Source organism: Aricia agestis, chromosome 12 (genome assembly GCF_905147365.1).
Source record: "Aricia agestis chromosome 12, ilAriAges1.1, whole genome shotgun sequence".
Taxonomy (NCBI): Eukaryota; Metazoa; Arthropoda; class Insecta; order Lepidoptera; family Lycaenidae; genus Aricia; species Aricia agestis.
Genome location: NC_056417.1, coordinates 15611487 through 15626301, shown reverse-complemented (window position 1 = coordinate 15626301; position 14815 = coordinate 15611487).

The following is a 14815-nucleotide window of genomic DNA, read 5'->3' as shown; positions in this document are numbered from 1 at the left end:
TAGCACTGCTACGAGCGTAGACCGTAGAACTTGCTACGCCACGTAGCACCTCTACGTGAAGTCTTAAATCAATGTAGTTTCTGAACGTGGCAGAGCCATGCTTCGGCACGAATGGGCCGGCTCGACTGGAGAAATACCACGGGCTCACAGAAAACCGGCGTGAAACAGCGCTTGCGCTGGGTTTCGCCAAGTGAGTGAGTTTACCGGAGGCCGAATCCCCTACCCTATTCCCTTCTCTACCCTCCCCTATTCCCTTCCCTTCCCTACCCTCCCCTCCCCTATTACCCTATTCTCTCTTAAAAGGCCGGCAACGCACCTGCAGCTCTCTGATGCTGCGAGTGTCCATGGGCGACGGAAGTTGCTTTCCATCAGGTGACCCGTTTGCTCGTTTGCCCCCTTATTTCATAAAAAAAGTAGTGTATTACAGCTTATAATGCACTAGTGACTAGAGGACACACAACTGCGTCGCGCAAAAAATTATTATGTTGCGTGGGAACGTGGGAAAAATACCCTATATCCTCTCCCAAGACTCAAAGTATCTCATGGAGATATGGAGTATGGACTAGGGAATGCTATACCGGGATACCGGGATCCCGATATAGACTAATATTATACGAAAATTGGGCAGTTCTGGATATATTACATACATACGCGTCGAATTGATAACCTCCTTTTTTAGAAGTCGGCTAAAATTAGGAAACAATATTAATCTCTTCCTCAATAATATTATTATGTTGAATGTTTAAGCTTTGAGCATTTAGTTAAGTAGTCGAAATTCTGTGAGCCCGTGGTATTTCTCCGGTCGAGCCGGCCCATTCGTGCCGAAGCATGGCTCTCCCATGTCAGAATTAATATCAGAGAAGTGTATTCCCAGTCAGATGGCGGACCTAAGTAATATGGTCGCGTTACGTCAAACCCGTCAGACCGATCACAGCTGAGTGTCTAAACACGCCATGCCGAATATACGCGCCCGAAATTCGGTAAGATTCCGCCTGCAATGTATTTTAAATTACCCATGTGTCATGCCGAAATTACGTCGCGTTATATGGTATGCGTTTGACATTGCTGACGTAATCTGAACTTCGGCCGCGTAACTTTGGCATGGTGTATTTAGACACTAACATTGAACAAATAGAAATATTAGTTTCAATTACCACACTACCAAAAAATCCAAAATTTATTTTAAAATGTAACTAACGAGATATACTTTTTTTTATTTGACAAAAATCCACCAACTTTTGCGTAGTTACTATCCTTTTTTATTTTTAAAATCGAATGATTTAATCTGTGCTGGGGTCAGTTGCGTCAACGAGGCAGCGAGTGTGGCGAGGTCAACGGTCGATATCACGAGATAATCCCGCCTATCAGTTTCAAAATAACTAAAAAAACACTCATTACTGACTCTACATAATAACTTTATCTAGAAAAATAAACCAGAAATGTTAAACAACTACTACTAGGTTTTTATTTTTTATATGGTATTGAATTTACTGTATGTATTTTTTAATCTGATATTAAAATAATAATACCCAACTAGATGACACCCGCTACTCTGCCAAGATTCCTTTATCGCGCAGAAACTGTAATTTTTTCTGCGACAAGAAGTATTCTATGTCCTTTCCCGAGACTCAAAGTATATCCGTACCTTTCAGCAAAATTGGTTTAGCGGTTTGGACGTATAAAGGTAACAGACATACAGTGCTCCCAGAGTGATAATGCGCATAGAAATTTTCATAATTTTTCGGCAACGATCGTATTCCCCGAGCGTCGGAAGACGTCGCTGCAAGCCCTGTTTTAGCCCGGCCGCACATTTTCCGAAATTTCTGATCGGTAAAATTCGGATGCCCGCTGGAACGCACTCTGTTAATAACATTTCAGATATCAGAGCCCGCACACTATCAGAATTTTTTACGTGTCAAAATGTATGAGAGCGGCGGGAGGTCCGAATTTTTCTGATCAGAAATTCTGATAAGGTGCGGCCGGGCTTAAAAACTAGAAAAACAGCGCTTTGCAGCGACGCCTGACGTTGCTTGGACGTTACCATGGTCACGCCGCAATGGCTTCCCGGTGAGTTAGCGCTGTCGCGACAGCCACCGGCTATAAGATATTTACTTCTATTTCCTTTGAACAAGGTGCAAAATGCAAGTTTCATAGATTCGGGTGATTCCGTAATTCCGTGAATTAGCGAAGATTTCCATGCGCATTATTAATTTGGGAGTACTGCGGGGCTAAAATGGTCGCTTTGAAGAATCATGATATGAATCATAATAAGATTCATTTTTCTAAAATCGCAAAATGCAACTCTGCTTGCAATTCATTTCTGTATTTTTGCACTGATTTGAAATTTGTCAGTTTGACAGTTTTGACAATTCATTTGCTGAATTGATTGAGAGGAATTGCTGAATGTGACCATTTTAGCCCCGCCGTAAACACTTTTGCATTTAAAATGAAAATAAAATTTTCATTAGTAAATAACTGGATATAAAGTTTTTAAGCAACTGTTAAGTTGAGCATAATATTTAATCACAATTTTAAGTACTTTACTTACGAAGTCATTTTAAAATAATTACTTGTACAAATAGCCGGCAATAGGAAACTATTAATAACACCATTAAGGAGTATCCCCACTGGACATGCCCGGTATTACCGGTCATAATAACCGGGTAGCGACCCGGTTCCGCAAGAAACGCTAATAAGCTTATAATTTCTTCCGTTAAGTAGCCTGTACATTACAGAAGTTATCGCGTTTTTTTTATTATTATTATTGTGGCTACATTATAGTAAAGAATTTTCAATATATATTTTTTTTCTTTTTATGAAATAAGGGGGCAAACGAGCAAAAGGGTCACCTGATGGAAAGCAACTTCCGTCGCCCATGGACACTCGCAGCATCAGAAGAGCTGCAGGTGCGTTGCCGGCCTTTTAAGAGGGAATAGGGTAATAGTGGAGGGTAGGGATGGGAAGGGAAGGGAATAGGGTAGGGGATTGGACCTCCGGTAAACTCACTTACTCAGCGAAACACAGCGTAAGCGCTGTTTCACGCCGGTTTTCGGTGAACGTGATATTTCTCCGGTCGAGCCGGCCCATTCGTGCCGAAGCATGGCTCTCCCACGTATATAGCGTTGTAAGCATCAATTTTACTTTTTCTAAAAATACTTTTTAGAAATGCTAAACATATAACTAGAGTTCGCCCAATGGTCGAAATTCGACCTTACTTGCAACGACATTAGGACCTATATTTTGTAAAAAATATTGACTTCATCATAGTTTTTTTCAATTCTTGTCTCTGATCTCAGACTGGCCGTTTAAGCATTGTCTAATAGTATCTAAAATTAAATTAAAAAAAACAATAATCCATTTTCAATTTGTCAACTTGTTGTCAACAGACTTCAACCATAAATAAAAGAGTATAATTCGTATGTATAGGCTTGTCACTCAAAAATCTGTCATTTTCCTAGTAGAAGTGTCGTAGTGTGTGTAACGTTTTATTTGTTAATAATATATATGATAAAGGCATTATTTTAAAATAATATTAGCTCGATGCACTCCTTCACCATATAAACTATAACTGTGCGAAATTTCATGCACCTACGTTTCCCCATTTTTCGTAAAAAGGGTTACAAAGTTTTTCTCTCACGTATTAATATATCTATAGAATAAAATTATTACTGTCTGTCTAAGTTCAGAAAATGTATTTTTATGTGTTTTATAGCGAAAACAATTAATATTTTGAATGTAAACCATGTGTCGCGTTTCTAATTATATATTTTTACGCGAAAAAGTCAAGAGTAATTAATTGTAATATGTACCAGGTACCTGTTAGGAAATTTGTTTGTGTTCATGACTATGTGCAATATTGGGACTCATTGAATATTTTATCCTACTATCCTACTAATATTATAAAGGCGAAAGTTTGTTAGGATGTATGGATGTATGGATGTGTGGATGTATGGATGTTTGTTACTCTTTCACGCAATAACTACTGAACGGATTTTAATGAAACTTTACAATAATATAGCTTATACATGAGAATAACACATAGGCTACAATTTTAACCGACTTTCAAAATGGGGGAGGTGTTATGTTCGTTTTCTGATGTTCAACGATTACTCCGCCGTTTGTTAACCGATTTTCAAAATTTTTCTTTTGGTATATAGGGTATCATCCCAATTTGGTATTATATTCACAAAAGTGGTGATCTGATGAAGGATCCATAAGTAATCGAGGGAACTCCTCAAAATTTATAGGGAAACATGTGGTGACTTCGGTTTCGTGAGAAGTATTCTAAGCATATGCTACCAACAAGTAAGATTTTGCACCGAGGTATACCGTGGTTCGGAAGGTGCTGAAAGAACTCCTGATTCTTTATAGATACAAGTTTGGGAGTTTCGGCGTTGTTTTAAAAACGGAAAACATATTATGCTACTATGCAAATTACATTCATCATCATCATCATCACTACCATAATATTATATGCATGATGAGCCTTTTCATAGTCTTTTAGATCGAGGCTCGAGTTTGTCAAGCGATAATTTAAAAAAATGTATACTTAATATTATATACCTGAAGAGTATGTTTGCTTGAATGCGCTAATCTCAGGAACTACAGGTCCGATTTAAAAACTTATTCCAGTGTTAGATATCTCTGTACCTGGATGACCGAGCTTTGCTCGGTATAGCAAACACTCATTAACTTCGTGTTACTTAATAACGCCATCTGCTGGTCGTTAAAATAATTAGTTGCCAACAAAATAGTATTATTATTCGCCAATAGGTGTCAGGAAGAGTCATATTTTTCAGTTTATCGATTATCGATAAAACACGAATAAAAAGACATTTTCTGAAAATGATTCCTAGCTAGATCGATTTATCGCCCCCGAAACCCCCTGTATACTAAATTTCATGAAAATCGTTGGAGCCGATTCCAAGATTCCAATTATATATACAGAACTTTACCCATAAACTATTTATTACGTCACTGCATAGATAAAGTAAGAATTTTTATAAAATAACGTAAAATAGAAATAACAATCGAAAAAAATCGAAAACTGTATGTAAGATAATACCACCTCTTATAGAAAGACTTTTGGGCAAGCGTTAGCGCGATGTAGGAGACGCCTGGCGCCATCTATTATGAATTTTTGGAACTAACTTAATTTAAACAAATTTACGCATTTTCACCCCCTTATAACGCTTTTTTCCAGTAAAAAAAGTAGCCTATGTCCTTTTTCAGGCTTTAGACTATCTGTTTACAAAATTTCATTACAATCGGTTCGGTAGTTTTGGCGTGAAAGCGAGACAGACAGACAGACAGACAGAGATACTTTCGCATTTATAATATTAGTATAGATTATCACGCTAAGACTAATACGACCGAAACTCAGGAAAATGTGGTAATAACGGGGAAAATATTAGAAAGGGTTTATCTCACGAACTACTGGATCAATTTTTATAGCAATATTTGGCACTTATATATAGTAGACCACGTGAAAGGAGTATTTATAGCTATTTTTATTCGAAAATGTACGGTTTATTTACGCGGGCGAAGCCGCGCGGGACATCTAGTATATTACAATATAGCTTGCACAAAAGAGTGCGTTTTTTATGAGGCGTAAGGTTGCATATTTTCATTATATGCAACCTTACGCTTCGTTTGAACATAACTTCGCCACTCTTTTTTTGCCAAGTTGTACCATAAATAACAAAATATGACCATAATATAGCATAATCGCATCATCATGCGCAGGGTCCTTTACACTATCAATAAGCGACAGATAAGCTGACTTCCCGCAGATCATGCCAGATAATAATGTCTCTGATGGAAGTTATCACAATACATCATGTGGTATCGCCGCGCCGAGATTTGGCGATAGTGTCCGACACGAGTAATGATTATTTTTTATCATTCTTAGAATTCAGGTGTGAGCAGATATTGTATTTTTCGTGAGATAAACGTAATGATTTGTGTGTATTCTTTAGTGTGTATCTACATACATACCTACTAAATAATACACACATATGGGTATGTATATGTGTGAATGTGTGATGTACAAGTCATATTATATTTTGAAAAACTTTACTCTTAGCTGTCTAACCAGTAACTTACCATTTATTGCTTCTGTTACTTTATAGTTTTATTATAAAGGTTGTCTGGAAGATATCATAGAGCAACATGGGTTTTAGTGGGTAGACTACGCAGGGAGTCCCACATACCCCGGGATATGTCCAATCCGCCGGGGATGCATAAAGCATTTCTTATTTTCTTCATGTAAAAAAGGGTATCATTGATTTAGTATAAAATTTTACTCCTATTTTAGGGTTCCGTACCTAAAGGGTAAACGGGACCCTATTATTAGGACTAAATTATTTAATAGAGGCTCCCATACAAAAAACACAATTTTTTACCTGCTTCCGTTCGATAATGGTACCTACCTACCATTTTTTTTTTTACGCCAAGAAATGCATTTACGCAGTACCTACCTACCTACCTATCGTGCGCGATAGCCGACGCCTCCGTGGTCTAGTAGTTAGAGCGTCGCTCTCGACTCCGGAGGTCGTGGGTCCCGCGTTGGAAACATGTTATTTCCAAGTTTGGTTAGGACAATGCAGGCTGATCAACTGATTGTCTGACAAGTAAGATGATCCATGCGTCGGATGGGCATGTAAAAAGTCGGTCCTACGCCTGATCTCTCGCCAGTCGTGTCGGTCGTCCGTCCCACTGGGTTATGAGAGTAAAGGAATAGAGAGTGCTCTTGTGTACTGCGCACACACTTGGGCACTATAAATTACTCCTGCGTACCTGGCCTGGTTTCAATGAAACTAGCCACCGTCACCGAAACCGGTGTGGGGAGTATTATTATTATCGTGCGCGAGTTATGCTATTATAATACGTTCATAAAAAGTAACACTTCTAGTTTATTAATTGTTAGTAATCATTTTAACCACATTAGAAATACCCGACACTCACTCTTAAATCCGCACTAACATTATAAATACGAAAGAGTTTCAGTTTGTCTGTCTGTTGTACCTCTTCACGACTAAACCACTAAACCGATTTTGGTGAAATTTTGAGGTTTGGTGAAACTTGAGTCTCGGGAAAGGACACAGCATACTTTTTATCCCGGAAAAATGTACGGTTTGCGGTCGCGTCATCTAGCAATATTATTTAAATGTCCGTCTGTTACCAATATCACGACTCTGACGCTGCATATGAATTTTATTGGGTAGGTATGAAGGTAGGCATAGAGAATAGAGATAAGTTGAGTCCACGCGTGGACTATCCTGTGTGGAGGACGCGTCCGGGGGAAGGACATATAATTTGACGACCTCTGGGGCTCAATCGTTGAGCGTGTGGCGGCTCAAGCCGGGGGTCACGGGTTCGAATCCGACCAACGGAAAAAAGTTTTAAATGGTTCTGGGTCATGGTTTTATGAAATATTATGTGTATCTCATTTAAAATAAAAATGTTAAATGTATACTTAGTGTATTTAAAGTGTTCAATATATTTCCGTTGTCTAGCACTCGTAACTCAAGTCCTTCAGCCCCCGTAGACAAGTGGCAAAACGCTAACGCTAACGCTAACGCTAGCGCTACAAAATGTATGGATTTGACATTAGTATTCGCTAGCGAAGCGATGACTTATGTCAAATCGTATACATTTTGTAGCGCGTTAGCGCTTTGCCACTTGTACAGGCCCTGGTACTTAGCACGGGGCCAGACTGACGTGGTGTGAAGCGTCCATAGATATTATTATTATAATATTAGTTTTTGTCCCAGAAATGAGCGATAAAGGAATTCGTCGCGACGTAGCTGCGTAGTAGCATACGTCATCTACTAACTAGTTTATAATACTGCATAAGCATAGAGTCAACATATTTTTATAAACAAATTGCGTCAGCTGACAGCAAACAAATATTTTTGGGAAAGAACCGTGACGCAGTGCGGTTACCTACTCATGGTGGGTGTGTTAGTTCCGAGTCATAGTGGCTGGAAAATGAACCTTATGATTGAGACCTGTGTCATATGAAAATAACTTTAATTTTTTTCCTATAACCTGTGCGACGTGCGTGTGGGGTATCTATGGATAGGTCTTCAAAAATCATATTGAGGTTTCTAATATCATTTTTTTCTAACCTGAATAGTTTGCGAGAGAGACCCCGGCTTCGTATACTTTTGTATGTTTGTATGGGCACGCACGCAACACGCATAGGTTAGATCAAGGGTTCCCAAACTTATTTTGTCTACTGCCCACTTTGAAAGCAAATTATGTTTTAGCGCCCCCTTTGTTTCAATTTAAAATGCATCCCGATGAAATACATCACATCTAAGCCTCTACACAACACCCCCATTTTTTTCTGGGTCCCACACCTTTAGACCTTCAGTGCCCACAGGAGGGCATTATCGCCCACTTTGGGACAGACTGGGTTAGATGATAAATCATTTTTTTGTTTCAGTTGTACCTATGGGGACCCCTAAAATTTTCCATAGTTTTTCAATTTTATTTATTAGTTAAATTTTTCATATAATTTCCATTTTCATATCAAAATCTTAATGCGGTTAACAGACTACATCTACTTACCAAGTTTAAATAGTATAGCTCTTATAGGAGAAAAGTAATTAAAAATTAGTCTATCAGCGTTGCTACTTTCACAGTGAACTCTCTACTTGGAAGTAGTTGGAACACGTCCACACACTTAGTTATACGCTGTATAGAAGTCTAATAGATTTTATTCCCGTCACGGTGTGTACGGTTTCCGTGTTACGCCTGTACAAATAGTTACGAAGTCCGAGAAATTAAATAAAGTTTTCCTCCAAATATTTTCCTACACCGATAAATTGTTATTCTCATACTTCAAAGCTATTTAAAGGGAAAAGGGGATCTACCAAATTACTCACTGAGTATACGCACGTCTCTATGACGATATTGTTGATGACTATATTATACCACTCATAAGGTGAATGAAACTAAGGTACTTGTTGTTCTTGATTGATGAATTGTCCATAGCTGTATGGAAGATTATAATATAAGAAGATAGATGCAGTTATTTAGTAAAAGAAAAAATATTTTGTAGTACGCGTGGTAATTTAAATATAATCTTCCATCTTCCATTAATGAACGATTAATCAATCAAGAACTAATCAAGAAAAACGAATAGCATATCAGTCACGACACGAATTTGGCGTTATGGTCTTTTTGTGATTGCCAGAACGCGTCGTGGCCGTTTTCATCAGAGCCACGACGCGAATTTCGCGTCGTGGCTGTTTCACTGTGACCACACCGCGTTGTGAGCCATTTTTTCGCTCATTGAGCGATTTCGGTCTTTGAGCGTAACATATCTACAAGGTGTAACAAAACTAAGTGATAATAGAAATTCGTATTCGTAAAATCGAAATTCTCATACATACGCGTACGTAATACCAAAATCATTTTCTCATACGAAAATATTTAACATGTTCGAGTTATTTTTCAGCTTAAATATTCAAACACTAAAAAATATTTTTTAGTGTTTAAATATTTTGTGGTAATTTTTTACGCAGGAACCTAGGTAATTACTATTTTAAGCTGAAAAATAACTCAAACATGTTAAATATTTTCGCATGAGAAAATGATTTTGGTATTACGTATGTATGAGAATTTCGATGGCACCCGGTCCCTTAAGGGTGTATATAATATAATTAATACTATATTAAAATTATATAAAAAATGATCAGCGCTGCTATTATGATAGTTAACTCTATGGAACACGTGTTCGCGGAGTTGTGGCCATCAACTATTAGGTACTTACTTTATTACTTATACTTACTATAATGAAGTTTTATATTGAAGTTATGGAACTTCAATATAAAACTGGTCCTAGTCGGTGCATCAGCGGCACGGACGCAACGCCACGTTACGTCACACCACGCCCTCACACACCTCTCGCGAATATGCGAACACAAATCCTACATGTTTGTAGGTTGCGACATTATAAAAAAAACTCGAGACGAAGCAAGGCTTTTTTTATAATGTCGCAACCTACAAACATGTAGGATTTGTGTTCGCATATTCGCGAGAGGTGTGTGAGGACGTGGTGTGACGTCACGTGGCGTTGCGTCCGTGCCACTGATGCACCGACTAGGACCAGTGGCGGCCCTAGGAGGTCGCGAACAGGGCAATGGCCCGGGGCCTCGCAAGGTTTTCGTAAGACAAAGCGCAAACACCTGCAGCCCAGGGCCTCGCAAAGATTTTCCGCCCGGGGCCTCGCAATGGGTAAGGCCGCCACTGACTAAAGACTACCTCTTCGGTGTCAAGTAAATGTCAGTCGTGCTCGTAAAACCCAACCAAATTACGTAGGCCCACAATCTCTCAATGAATAAATTTTTCTGATAACTTTTTTAACATTTAAAAATTCAAATGAAGTTACTATCCTACAGTAACTTCATTTGAATTTTTAAATGTTCATGGTTGATATAATTATCTTATAATCGATAAAAACATACAAATCCATACAAAACATATTATAAATATGAAAGTGTGTCTGTCTGTCTGTTGGTAAATTTGGCATGGAGATACTTTGAGTCCCGGGAAAGGACATAGGATACTTTTTATCCCGGAAAATGTACGGTTGCCGTGCGATAAACGAGTTTTGGCGTTCTAGACCACTTATAAGTATTTTAAACAAATCAATTAAGGATAATGAATGAATGAATGAATATTCTTTATTGTTATATATATTATTTATATTATTATTTCAATTATCCTTGGTGCGAAAAATCTAAATAATAAAATAACAAAAAAAGGATATGGACGAACAGTCCATAGACGGCCCCAATTTAAAAAAAAAAAAAATTCTTTATTGCTTAAATACATATACAAATAGGAAATTCAAACTTAGTACTAATGACTAAATAGACACAAAAGGCGGCTTTATTGCTATGCAGCAATTTCTTCCAAGCAACCGAAAAGCAGGAAATTATTATTTTATATAAAAAGCAAATAGGCGATGTGCAAAAACAAACTACAAATTTACTAATTACTTACATCTATAAAACTAGAAAATTACCAAAACATTTATAATTTAACAATCATAATTAGGTATTTATAAACCTATCTAAGCAAATAATAATTATACCAATAATAATATACTACATAATAAATATAATACAAATATTTTAGATCTTTTGATAAAAACTTCAAAGTTCGATGGAATGGAAAGTTGCTCGTGTATCCCAATTCCCAACTTTATATAAAACTAATTATAAATCTAGTCACGCGTGTATCCCTGTCTTTATCGATCGCTAATGGTTCCATTGTGTACGAATGTTGGTGATTTGTAATTATCATAAATGTTTTAGGCCAGCTGTGCGCCCGCGCAGCGCTGGTGGCCAAGGTCAGGATGGATATCGAAACTAGCAATTTTTTTATGTTAATGTTCTAAGTTCTAACTTATAAAGCCTTAGCCGATGTCATCGATAAAAACGATGTAGAAAAAAATCGGAAAAATGGGAGTTCAAAATTTATACGTGGGAGGGCTTCGGCACTAATGGGCCGGCTCGACCCGAGAAACCACGACCCACGTTCTCACAGAAAACCGGCGTGAAACAGCTATGTGCTCATAACAAATATCGTCCCCGTAGAGCTAAAACTCACCAGATAGCAAAATGGCCAAAATTGAGTTAAGGATGCCATTGAGATGTGTGATTTTTTTTTTCTATTTTTCTGTGTTACCAGTTTATCGATACGATGCGTAGTTTCAGAGATAATTTGTGTAAAAACACACTAACTTCATGTTTTTAGATCGACTACGATAGCGACGAAAACACTTAATGGACATAATTAATTATAGCTACTAACGGAGCACATTTTTACGTAACTAAATTGATCGACCGGAGAAATACCACGTTCTCACAGAAAATCGGCGTGAAACAGCGCTTGCGCTGTGTTTCGCCGAGTGAGTGAGTTTACCGGAGGCCCAATCCCCTACCCTATTCCCTTCCCTTCTCTACTCTCCCCTATTCCCTTCCCTTTCCTTCCTTACCCTCCCCTATTACCCTATTCCCTCTTAAAAGGCCGGCAACGCACCTGCAGCTCTTCTGATGCTGCGAGTGTCCATGGGCGACGGAAGTTGCTTTCCATCAGGTGACCCGTTTGCTCGTTTGCCCCCTTATTTCATAAAAAAAAAAAAATTAGGTACGTTTCGTCCTATGAACAAATCATATTTCAAGTAACTTAAGTAAATCGAAAATTCACTACATTGATTTAGTCACAACTCTTTAAATATTTGCATTGAATAATGTTAAATGAAACTAACTAAGTCTACTTAGTGAATTTTCGATCTATTAATTTACGCGTTTAGCGTTTGTGTTAGGTAAACGTAAATTCACTATGGCTTATTTAGTTACTTTTTACATAAATATATTGTAAAAATTCTTCAACTAAACCATTTTAATGAGTTTTATACTTCTTTCAAATACTGTAAATGCGAATTATGTGTTCATCTAACAAGACTTAGTGACTATTGTATGCTATTTTGACACCGGAAATATCAATTAACGTAATGTATTTTGGCGATATATTATAAATATCATTGAATTCAGAATTTCGAGCTCTATCGTTTGGTATACTTACTTGAAATTCCTCTATCGTTAAAAAGATGTCCCTTACAGTACACATTTTTGAATGTCTAGACAGTTAACACTTAACATGTTAGAAAAATAGCGTAAATGCTTCTAAAATACGATGCAGTCTCTTACGTTAACCTTCAGCTTAGTACAATCCCCACAACATGTCACGTTGAGAATTGAGACATAAAATTATGCAATTGTTATAACTTCACTAAAATTTGTCCCTTACCTTAATTATAAATATCATTTTTCAAGTAACGGAAGTTAAGAAGATAATTTTTGGGCACCTTCTCAAAAAGTCTTATCCGTAAAGGTTCCCTATAAAGTTTTAGTGTTTCTGCTAAACCTTTAGATTTTAGGTATACACATGTAATGCAATCAATTGTAGATAGCGAGCATTAAGGATGACACTACTCTCTTGCCTGCAAATGAAATCGAGATGCAAGAACTGTTTCAGAGAATGGAGCAAACCATCAATACCTTGGGCTTCACTATTAATAAAGAGAAAACCAAAATCATGGTCATAGATAGAAGCAACACTCTACCTGTGACTGGCGCTCTAAAATTGGAAGTGGTTAGCGTATTCGTCTTTGGGTTTACTATTACGAACAACGGCTCCTGTGAACCAGATTTTCATAAAAAACCTGACCGAAAAGACAAAATATGCAAAAAAGACAAAGTTTATCCACACACTCATATTCTCCATCAGTCTTTAAGTATCCGCTGCTGTAGACCGAAGACGCATCGACGCCTTCGAGATGTGTTGCTGGAGGAAAATGCTCTGAATTCCATGAACTGCTTTCAGAACCAACGCATCCATTCTGGCTAAACTAAACATGAAAACATCACACATCTTAGAATATTTCGGACACATAGGCAGAAAAAAGGAGGCAACCTTGAAAAACTCATGATAACTGGCAAGATTGTGGGAAAAAGACCGCGGGGCCGCTGTCCCATGAGTTGGCCCGATCAAATCCGCACCACACTTGAGTTGTCTATAACGCTTTTCAAGTGGCCACAGATAGAAATAGCTGGCGTAACACCATATAAAGGAAGGTCATAGAAGGGGGAGGTCAAGATCCTCAGACATGAGAAACACGACTCGATGAGGAGGAGCATTCAGGTATGAAAGGGGGACCCGCTGTGGGTGTGTTGTGGGTTCTTCGCCAAGTTGCACCTGCTCGTATAAGAGATAAAGTGAAAAACCTCCAATGGAACCAGCTCTGGCAGGTGCGGAAAAAGAGAGCAGTAGTTCCTGATAATGGAAGTGAGAAGCTTAATGCCAACACAGACTCAGACTCTGCGTCCAGTTCTCAAAGCTCAGAGAATCTCTTACCTTTCGGCTCCGCCTTACACGGTGCTTACCGGTCTCAGTTGTTTCGGCACGTACATGTACGTAATATTAATAATTCAGGAGAGCCTACGTCAGCCTGCCACGAATGTGGCGCTGTGGAGGACTTGTGGTGTGCGATGCAGCGGCATGACATCAGCTGTGAATCCGTAATTTCACAAAAAAGGGGCGCAAAGCGAAACAGGGAGGAAGATCTACCCTCCATTCGGCTCAGGATGCAGATTTCGGTAGAACAAAAGAGCAGAGACGTTTTTTTGAAAAATTCTAAGACTATGTCTTAAGGGGTTTTGGGTGTATATGGGAACCTTCTCAGCTGACCCAGTCCCGATGCCGATGAAAATGCTTCAGTTGGCCTAAGTTCCCTTATTTTGTTGGAAATCCTATCCCTTATGTGGGAGACCAGCCAGTCGAGGTGGGCTTCTTATGTTAGATAGTTTCAGGACACTCTCAGATAATTTAACTCTTTGTCGTCTTCCTACTAGGTAGCTTCGAAGCAAACCAATTACCGATGGCGAAAGTTTACACGAAGCAAGTCGGCTTAAAAGAATATCGTGGTCAATAGAGCTAAAAGCATTACTAAAGTCTAGTAATGTGAGTAAAGTGAGCTTTTTTTATCCATTTCTAACCGAATATCATCAGCAACTTTTATTAGAGCAGTTGTTGTGCTATGGCCAATACGAAAGCCTGACTGTAACGGAGTAAGCAGACTATTGCGCGAGACATATTCTGTGAGCTGGTGATGGATTATTCTCTAGTACTTTGGACAAATAGGGTAGGATTGAGATAGGACGGAAATCAGATGGAGTTTTGGGTCGGGAAGATTTAGGTAAAGGAATAATATAGGCTGTTTTCCAGACATCGG